At 40.4% G+C, this 10,000-nt stretch overlaps 1 protein-coding gene across 1 annotated transcript in view; it reads left to right on the forward strand.

Annotated features, from left to right (window-relative positions):
• Positions 1-5,792, forward strand: part of LOC138033741 (uncharacterized) — a 42,126-nt gene extending 36,334 nt beyond the window's left edge. The window contains exon 5 of the mRNA XM_068881550.1: positions 5,112-5,792. The gene's annotated coding sequence lies outside the window, so the exon portion shown is untranslated. The remainder of the gene's footprint in view (positions 1-5,111) is intronic.
• The last annotated feature ends 4,208 nt before the right edge of the window (positions 5,793-10,000 follow it).

Below are 10,000 nucleotides of genomic sequence, written 5' to 3' on the forward strand. Positions count from 1 at the left end.
GTCTTCTGTGCGTATTTTGTACAGGTTTTTGAGGGGGCTGGGGTAATGCGTAGATTTCTCTGGTGCACACAGGAGAACATTTAATTAACCTACAATGGCGTCGAAAGTCATTGTAACGCGAATGGCGTTTTAGTGCATCTTTAAAGAAAATATAGCCTCGTGGAGCTCAAGAATGGAACGTCAATTGGATGAACAAGACAGGCAGTGAAAAATAAATATGTGGAATCTTTTAAAGCGACGAGTTATGCTCTTCGACAACAATTTCATTTTTCGCCGTTGGATATCAAGTGGGCTTTGTTTCAAATATTTTACTAACTTGGTATTAATGATGAAAATGGTATATGAAAATGAATCATATATGAACTGCGGATATGAACTGCGGATATTCAATAAATAACGACTCTATGCACAAAGACACCACTAAGCAGGGAGTGACAGGCAACTTATGACGCTGATGAATAATAAAGCAGATGCTATTTCCGAAACGATGAATTACCTGGTGAAAAATAACCTTGTCTAGGAGAGAAAACTTTCACTTTGCAGAAACAATGGTCAACTTCAAGAGTTAGCAGATTGTGATCTTTGTGTTGAATTTGCGCATTTCTGTCAATCTTTATATTATATACAACCACCGAAATCAAAATGGCATTTTTTTTATGGATTGAACAAACATTGAAGGAATCGAACGCCTTGAATGCATCACATGTTTACTGAAGTCGCATCTATGTTGTCTGGCAATTTACATTTACTTTGTTCTCAAACTCTGCAAAGGTAAAAAAAATGGAAATGTGACAGTGAGAATTATTTGAATTAAAGCTTTCTCTCTTTTGTGCTTCATATTTACGGTCAAGATTCTTTCGAAAAAGGTTTGATGTGAACTGTCAGAAATGTATTTAATTGCATATGCTTTGTGACACGGATCGTGTGTCTTGTTAGCACGCACGCAATTGAAATAGAAAGGTTCACGAAAATAAACAAGTCTGTTGGAAGCGTGCTTGAGTTTCAACAAAATGAGCGGCAAAATCAGCAAACAATTGTGACGCTGATGAATAATAAAGTAGCTGCTATTTCCAAAACGATGGAATTACCTGGTAATAAATCACCTCGCCTTGGAGAGTAAAGTGTTGCCTTTGCAGAAACGCTGGTCAACCTCAAGAGTTGGGCGATTGTAATCTTTGAGTTGAATTCGCACATTTCTTGTTAAACATGACAACACTTGAAAGAAAACGAAAACGAACAAAAACAAGAACCCGATATCTATCTTGCCATCATTTGACACACATGCTTCACTGTTTCGCGACTATGATTTATCATATATATCATATCTTTGTTTATGCGCCGTATTGCAGCGTAGCTTGTGGCATATCTCCCGCGATCATTTACCCACTTTTAAGTCACTTTTAAGTGACCTTAAAAGGTAAAGTCTTGCAAGTCTGAGGTTTATGGCGGCCACGTGTTCGGCGCCTTTGTTTACTTAGCTTTCTTATCGTATGTCTGTGGACCATTTATCGACATGGTAGCCTCAATGTTTCTCAAGATAGTCGTTCAACATTTGTTGGAAAAAATTTAATCTTTGCGAACGGATACCAGCCAATTTTAAAGGATTCATTGCCCACGTGGTCGAGCAATTTGATGTTTGCCTCTGGAATTCGCTTTGTGGCTTTCTCGGGAAACGCTTTGCTGGCTTATCTTGATTTCAGGGTCGTCAAATGCGTCAAAGATTTTTTTTCTGCTACCGTAAAGTATACTGTAAGGCCTCGTCCACACTATGCCGGATAAAATTTGAAAAACGCAACTTATGTGCGAAAACGGAACAAAAGTTTTTCGTCCACACTACAGCGTTTTATCGGCGGCACAATGCTTAATCTCGCTTTGAGCATGCTCACAGTAAGTAGACATTCGAAATTTCTCTCCATTCTTCAGCGACAACCACTTCGTTACAAAGTTGTCTCGCCACGCACTCGTTCTGCCAGGTCGAGTCCAGAAGCGTCTCTGCTTGTAAGGTTAAGAGCGTCGCGTCGCTTTTCTAGTATCCTCTTGACACCAATGATTGTCTTAAGTTACTCCCCATTCTCTGGCGTACAATATTTATGTGACTGAAGCAATACTAACTCCAATAGCGATTAAAGAAGAAATTATTGCCACAACACAGAAAACATGATAAATCACATGACACAATGACGCAAGCGTATTCAAAAAGTTCCGGATACGAAATGTTTTCCGTCCACACTAATACAAAAAAGTTGCGTTTTCAAATTGTTCCACTCTGGAGAGCGTATTCAAAAAGTTCCGTTTTCGCGGATCTTTTTATGCGGATATGTGCGTTGTAGTGTGGACGGAAGGCCTAACCGTAACAATACAGTTGCGTTTTCCAGTTTATCCGGCATAGTGTGGACGAGGCCTAAGTGGGATGTCACTTTTAATCCAGTAATTCCTTCGTTAAACTTGTTATCGATGGCGATGTCATCCAAACCCTAGTCCAGATGACAACAATAATAACCAAGCGAGTCGAGTAGTTTAGGAGTTGCCGAAGTCGGGCCGTAGAATTGGCCATTGGAAGAACATCATTTGCTTGACAGACTCCAAATTTGAGCAAATAAAATTGCTCTTAACGTCCTCGTATCGCGGAATCGATGTTCTGTTTCTAACCGAGACATTTCTAAAGCCCGATATGTCCGATTCTCTTTTTGAGATACCTGCAATCTTGGACAAAACTCTTGGGAAAAATTCTAGAACGCGGCAAAAAGCAAGTTCAACCGCCGTGGATGAGTGGACATATTAATGAAGCTATGAAAGAGAAGGGACAAGCACCTGAAAAGAGCGCGGTAGGTGGAATCTTACGGATGATTGGCTTTGCTGTAGACGCCGCGAAAAACAAAACAACCAACCTTATCAAGGAAGCTAAACGTAACTTTTTCAGCCAATCAGTTGATGAAAATAAAGGAAACCCCAAGGGGGTCTGGCGTTTACTAAAACAGCTTTCTAAAAATGACAGGAATTTTTTTCTTTCTGACGAATGATTAATAGGCTGGTAGCCAGGTTTTAACCTCAGAAAAAGATCTGTTTCGTCGTATGAACGTGTAAGCCAAAGGGACTCTGCTGGTATGACTTCTGGTTGACCCCTTAAATGGTCTTAATGACCCCCCGACTTGAAAAAAAATTGCCTGGAACGCTGAGGTTCAACTCCATCTAACTCAGTCCATTCTGTTTTTGAGTAACACGTACCACAGGCAACCCAGTGTACGCTCATGGAGCGTCTAGTTTTGTTTAAATTCAAGCACGCTTCCAAAAGACCTGTTTATGTTCGTGAGTTATGCACGCGCTGCGGGCCTATTCTCACCACGGACTAACACTCTTACGCTCTTATGCTCTTACACTCTTACAACCCGGTGACATAGTGTGTAGTGCACTACCACAATAATGAGTCAAATTCCCCACCTCAGCGACAACGTCATTGGCCAAAAGTATCAAAAGCCCCCACTCTAGGACGAGTAAAGGTTGCCAAAATAATACCCTTTACACCTTGCTACACACAATAATAAGATTGCAATGTATGTACCACTCACCTGTTGTTCAGTCATCTCTCACGAACGCGGGAAGCTCACTCGAACACCTCCGACCCTTTTGGATTTTCCAAGATGGTAGAGTTATTTCCAAGCAACCTCGTTCCCAGGGCTTTTCCCTCAGTACTTGGGGAGTAAAAAGCCTGGAAAACAAGGTTGAGGTGCATCATTATCCAAGGTGGTGGCCATGTCAAATTCTGCCGGTAAAACTGTTATTTGGGTCTAAAAAAAGTAGCAGTATTTTCACGAAGATTTGACCGCACACACAGACAAAGAGAGAAAATTAATACAACGATATCAAGTACAAACACGTCTTATGTTAAAAGAGGCTGCTCATATCCGCTGGGAAAATCCCAGTCTAAATAGGCAGCTAAAGCATGCGGAGCTAACCCTATCTTTTTAGCTACTTTTATGTTTTAGTGTTAGTTTTCTGTAGTTTTTGGTGTTGTTGTTGTTGTTGTTGTTGTAATTTCTTGCCATTAAGCACTTAAGTTTGTGTTTTCTTTTGTTACACTGTTTGCGCGCGCATTATTCGATTGTTTGCATCAAGTATTGTTGTAACGTTTACCGGTAATTTAAAATTCTAACGGCAATGTATCAACGTAAGTTCAAATTGTAATATTGACTCAAATTCAAATTCGCACTGTAACGAACACTTGCAACTGAAGATGATCGATGATCGATCGAAACATGTCTTGTAAACTCAAAGTTGTTGTCCATTTTTAAGAAAAGTAGTTAGTCTGCTTTTATCCCGACCATTTGGAAATATGTGATTGGTTCTGACCAAACCCTATTGCCTTCTTAGCCAATCATAACTCAGAATTTGGATGTGTAATTTGCACTGGTATTTATACACTTTTTGCACTGTGTTACACTTAAACTGCACTGCTCTCAGCCAATCAGAATCGAGTAATTTTTTCATTTATATTATTAACACAATAACCAGTGCAGGTTTTGACAAACTTTATCATGGCAGCGTTTGTATTCTCTTTGCGCCAGCATTTTGTACCCACTGACAAGATGGGTTACATCTTTGTCTTCTCCCACAGAACCGGCACGAACCAGCACTTGTTCGTTTATCCCATGTTGTAAACATCCCTCTTACCTGAATTTGTATTCAGAGCCTGGTCTTGCGGTGCTATCAGTAGGCTCTTCGTCTCCCTCTTGAGGCTACGCTTGGTGACCCATTTATGCGGCATCACCATCTTTATTTCCTCAGTTCTCTCTTTCTCAAGCTGTCCGTGCGACCTCAACTTCCGAATTGGGCATTTTCCGAATTCTGTTTGTCTCGGTTCGAAGTGACTCTCTGTGCTCAACTATTGTAAGGGAAATACGTTGGATGTGCATAAGAATACGCAACTCATTTCCGTTTTAAACGACTGCTGCACCAGGACTCGCTTTGAAACTGAGGCACGCAGCAACTCGGAAATGGGTTATTGCCTCTTTGCCTTCCTTTGCTTCAGTTGAATTTTTGTGTATAGACTCCTCATTGACTACTGGGAATGAGACTTGACAGATTTTTGTTTGTTTGTTTGTTCTCTTTTGTAGCTTTCCAGTCAAGACCCAAGACGGTTAAAGCAGAGTCTAGAGCAGATATCTTCACAGAAAGGAGAAAACAAAAGTTGCAAATATGCTGAGCAGAATTAGTTTGACCCAAGTAGAACGTAGTAAATAGGATGTGCATATTGTAGTTATTCGACCAGCGCTCCTGTGAGCCAGATTCTAGCTTGTTTTGTTATTTGAAAAGTTAGCGGTTTTCGGTGCAAGTGGCCCCATAAGGGGCCAGTTTGCCGTTAAGGGGCCACTTAGTGCTAAACGGACTGGTTAACGTAAATAATATTACTGGGTGACAATTGTAAACAAATATATAATGTAAAAATAAGAATTAAAAAGTGACCCCATTAGGCCTAGCTAGGTTGTCGTTATGTTTTTATTTTACCTTTGAAAGCATCACATATCGAATAGTTTTTAACTTTACGTAGAAGTTCTGACACTGAGCCAGCAAGCCATGCGAGTCATAAGCGGGCAAGCCTAAATCCTTATTCGGGATTTTCGTACTTAATTTTCCAAATCCAAGTGTGATAAACTTATTCCACGCGTGAGTGGTATGTTTCATGGATCTCTGACTCGCAGATGTGTAGCCTTGTTGCCTTTGCTTCGGATTAAATTGTAACTTGTGCGTAGCGCTTTTATGTTAATGTAACGTAATACAGTAAAAAGCGGAGAAAATCGTCGAGGGCAACACCTTTCTTCTCTTGTGTGATCTCGTCATTGCAAATGTCCTACAAAGACAGCTTCACTTCTTGTGCGTTTAGAGGAGTTAACCGTCAAAGTTTAAAAACATAACCTTTTAAAAAAATGTAACGCTCTTTGCTAGTCAGTCGCGAGTAGCTTTAAAAATGCTGGAAAGTTTCTGTAGTCCTTTCGAACGAAAAAGGCGCAAATCCCTGCGCTTGACAACTGGGTACCGAAAAGAGTCTGGATTCAAAGTTCCCCACACCACTTCGGCAATTTCAACTCCATGGGCAAAGAGCTGTTAAAGACCTGAGGAGGGGGTGTTGAAAGTTCCTAATTAATCACCGCATTGTTTAGTGGTGATAACCCCAAGTAACATAGACCCGATGTCACTTTACAATGATTAATAATGGTAATGGAACTGCGTGGAGTGCAATTTGGTCTGAAATCATACGTGTGATTTCGCGCGCGAGTTCGATTTGAAATCTCAAGTATGATTTCAGACCAAAATTGCACGACACGAAGTTCAATTACCACATTATTACATCCTTTTAGAAATCACACAATATTTATTTCATCGCTAAAGTACACGCAAAATAAATGATTTTAATTAGTACCAATATTTTATTGATCCAGTTGGGAACTAAAGTTGGAAAATTCGCCACACAATGGTTTTCTTTGTCTTTCATTTTCCTGCAATTTGATTTTTTACCTTAAGCAAGCCTTGAAATCTGATTGGTTATTTTGTTTTAGTGTTCCTGTCTCATTGGCTGGGGAAATGGTGCGATTTAGAGCAAAAAATGGTGCGATTTGGGAATAAATCGCACTACTGAGAGCCGATCAGATCGCAAGGATCACCAGTGATTTCTAAATGGTTGTAATAAATAGAGAAAGCCGATGAGCCAATCACATGCAACATTTCGTCTCGTGACCTCTTTTTCGTAAGTTTTTCGTAAGATTAAAGGGGCACGGTTTTGCGCATGTCCGAGCTTTGGCGATAGCAGTTGTAAATTTTACGGTTTCTTGCTGAATCAAATGAAGTTCATTAATCACTGAGAGTATTACAGCAAATACAATGAATGACTAAGGCCCAAATTTGGTGGAAGATACTGCGGGTTTACACACAAAATGTCAAATGTAATTTTAGCCTCGAATTTATTGTACGGGTCGAACCTTTTATTCTACGCAAGAGTTATCTCTTCGCATGCAATAGGTTCATAACACAAAGGAAATGATTGCAGAAGTAATTCCAATGAGTAATTCCACTTCTATGGCATTGTTTCCTTTTCCTGCATCAGTGTTTTCGATTGTTTCAACACCAATGGAATTAATTGGGCTGACCTGACAGTTTGCCCACGTTGGGTCTAATCTGCAGGTCACAGGTTGCAGGTCATTGTTTCACCAATACAGAAAGTATCCTAAACATTCTTAAAAGCTAACCTTGGGCCTAATTAGGCCTAAGGCTAGCTTTTAAGAATGTTTAGGATACTTTCTGTATTGGTGAAACAATACACCTTATTCCAAAATGGCCGCCATTTTAGTATTCTTGTTTCCATGCAAATTGGCCCTTATGGCCTGGTTCAAGATTAAATATTCTTTTGAATTTTACGTTTGAAAGCGAGGCCATAAGGGCCAATTTGCACGGAAACAAAAGAATACTAAAATAGCGGCCATTTTGGAATGAGATGTATGACCTGCGACCTGCAGATTAGACCCGCCGGTTTGCTTATGCGCAGAGACGTGAAACTCTCCTCAAGCCAGTGTGTCATCAACATAAAGAAAGATGCTTAAGATATCTTGCCGATTCAAGTGTCTATATCGACAGATGCTGTAACAAGTGAGATAAATTGTGGAGATTTGTTTGTAAAAAACAACCTTTACCCTACGGTCGCGCTTTAGCGACTTTCATACCAATCCTTGTTAATTTTTAAGATTTCAAATCTTGTAAAAAAATTTCCCTTTGAATTGGAGAGCTGGGGAATGTCTATTCATGCTCCTAAGAATATGGTTTTTTTGCGAGATGGAGGTATTTTTTACGAACGTCTTTTGAGAAACCACTAGGACGACTCTATGGGTGCGCAAGTCCACTATGAGTGCCTACACGAGGTAGTTACCGCCAAAATTCTCGGCGTTGTAGATATATGACCTATTTTAAGTTTCCAGGCTAAAAATTGGTGGAGAGAACCGGAAATAGCGCTTTTTGACGGTTTTCCTTTTTAACGCTTTTGTGACGCTTTTCCGTGGGATGCCTGCGGCAGCCACGGTAACAGTTCGGGCCTGATCCTTACTCTTTTTTCATTTTTCTTAGCCTGTTCTCCAGGCGTTCAGTTTGTAAACGCGGCGAAAGATTGAGGGGGCTTGGGACGGGCGGCGGGTAACGCCTGTAAAAACTTTTTGAAAACACCTATGCTGGGTAACATCTTTAAAAAGGGTAGTTGTAGCAACACATTCCTTGGGGATGGGTATCAATTTTGCCCCTATCACTGAGATATGCTGTCCAGCACAGTCCTCTAAACACCCTAGTTGTCACGGTGCAGCAAGTAGGCCGAAGAGGGCGAGATGGAATACAGGCACACGGTGTCGTGCATAACACACAGCAGCAGCTGTCACAATGTAGTAAGGAGGTGAAACGTGTTGTTAACCAAAATGGTTGCCAGAGGAAGGAAATGTACGGTCATTTCAGCTTACTGAATTCCTCTGTCGAACTTGGCCATAGGTGTTGCTCAAACTGTATGAAAGAATGTAAATGTTAAGGAGATGAATGTTGAGATGAGCAGCTGTTCTTTATAATGTACCGGACAATTCCCCAACTTCGGTCGACCCAGTGAGGGAATTGAATTAAATGAGACTGACACTTCAGACTAAACGCTTGTCCTGGAAGAACTACGGGGACAGTGTTCTGCATCAGTATTTATCTCTGTTGCACACAGAATCCACTCATGGATTTAGCAACCACCTGATTAAAAACATTGTAAAACATGCACCCTTTGTTTCCTCTATTCGATTATATGAAGAAGCATTTATTGATGTTCTCTTCCGCGCATGTTATGGATGTCCTGGAGGTTTTCCAGGAACTACACTCGGCCATGAAGTTCTGTGTTTATGATATTAGCAAAAAATTAGTTTGCAATCCTTTCCGCATTTTCTTATGGAGTAATGTAATGATGTAATGTTCACATACATGTTTACTGTTCCCAAAACAGGTCAATGATTGACAGGCCATCCTACTCACGCTACTGGTGCAAAAGAAGTAATCAAAGTTAATTTACTTATTTAATGTGACTCTGTTTGAAATGCAAATGACGTTTTTAAAAGGCGCTGCTCTCAACTTGGCAAAGTGCAACTGATAATGTAAGAGCCGGTTTAGTCCGTGAACTCGTTTGACCTTTCAAGACCAGCTTTTTGGCTTTAATTAACTATCATTTAGTCTCCTCCCCTTTCTGTTAACACATTTACGAAGGAATTTTCATCATGTTATTTGCTCTACAATTTAATACCGTATTGAGACACCAATGCAACATGACGTCCTAACACATGTAATAAAAGTTGAAAACTTGCCTTATTTTTAACCAGATATACGCCTAAAGTTCATGATAACATGACAAAAAGCAGTTAAGTGTTAAAGCAAGCACTAAGTGTGTTTGTTTTTCAAAGAAACTGTAAACGCTAAGAAAAAAGTCGTCTTTCCAATTTAAGACCACACCCATAATTTTCAGGCAATCATAGACAAAAGTAGTTGGGAAGGTTATGTAAATGAACCACAGCAGGGACCGGTTGCTCGAAGCCTGCTTAGCGCTAACCGTTGGTTAAGAAGTATCAAAACCTATAAGTTTCCATGGTATTTAACGCTGGTTAGCGCTAACCATGCTTCGAGAAACCCAGGCCTGAGCTCTATCTCAACCCGCTTCTGTTAAACCTCAAAAGAAATAGTTTCACTTTCTCTTACATAGCCCCCCTCCCCCCTATTCAATGTTGGCAGGTAACTCAACAATTTCCCACTGAATGGTGGGGGGAGGGGGGCCATGTAAGAGAAAGTGAAACTATTTCTTTTGAGGTTTAACAGAAGCGGGTTGAAATACAGCTCTGGTGTGGTTCATTTACATAACCTTCCAAACTACTTTTGTCTATGATTGTAGTTTCCGAGGAGGTCCTTCGGTAATATGGCTAAATCTACGTTTTCAGCATTCACAACTGACGATGGA

Source organism: Montipora capricornis, chromosome 14 (assembly GCF_036669925.1).
Source record: "Montipora capricornis isolate CH-2021 chromosome 14, ASM3666992v2, whole genome shotgun sequence".
Taxonomy (NCBI): domain Eukaryota; kingdom Metazoa; phylum Cnidaria; class Anthozoa; order Scleractinia; family Acroporidae; genus Montipora; species Montipora capricornis.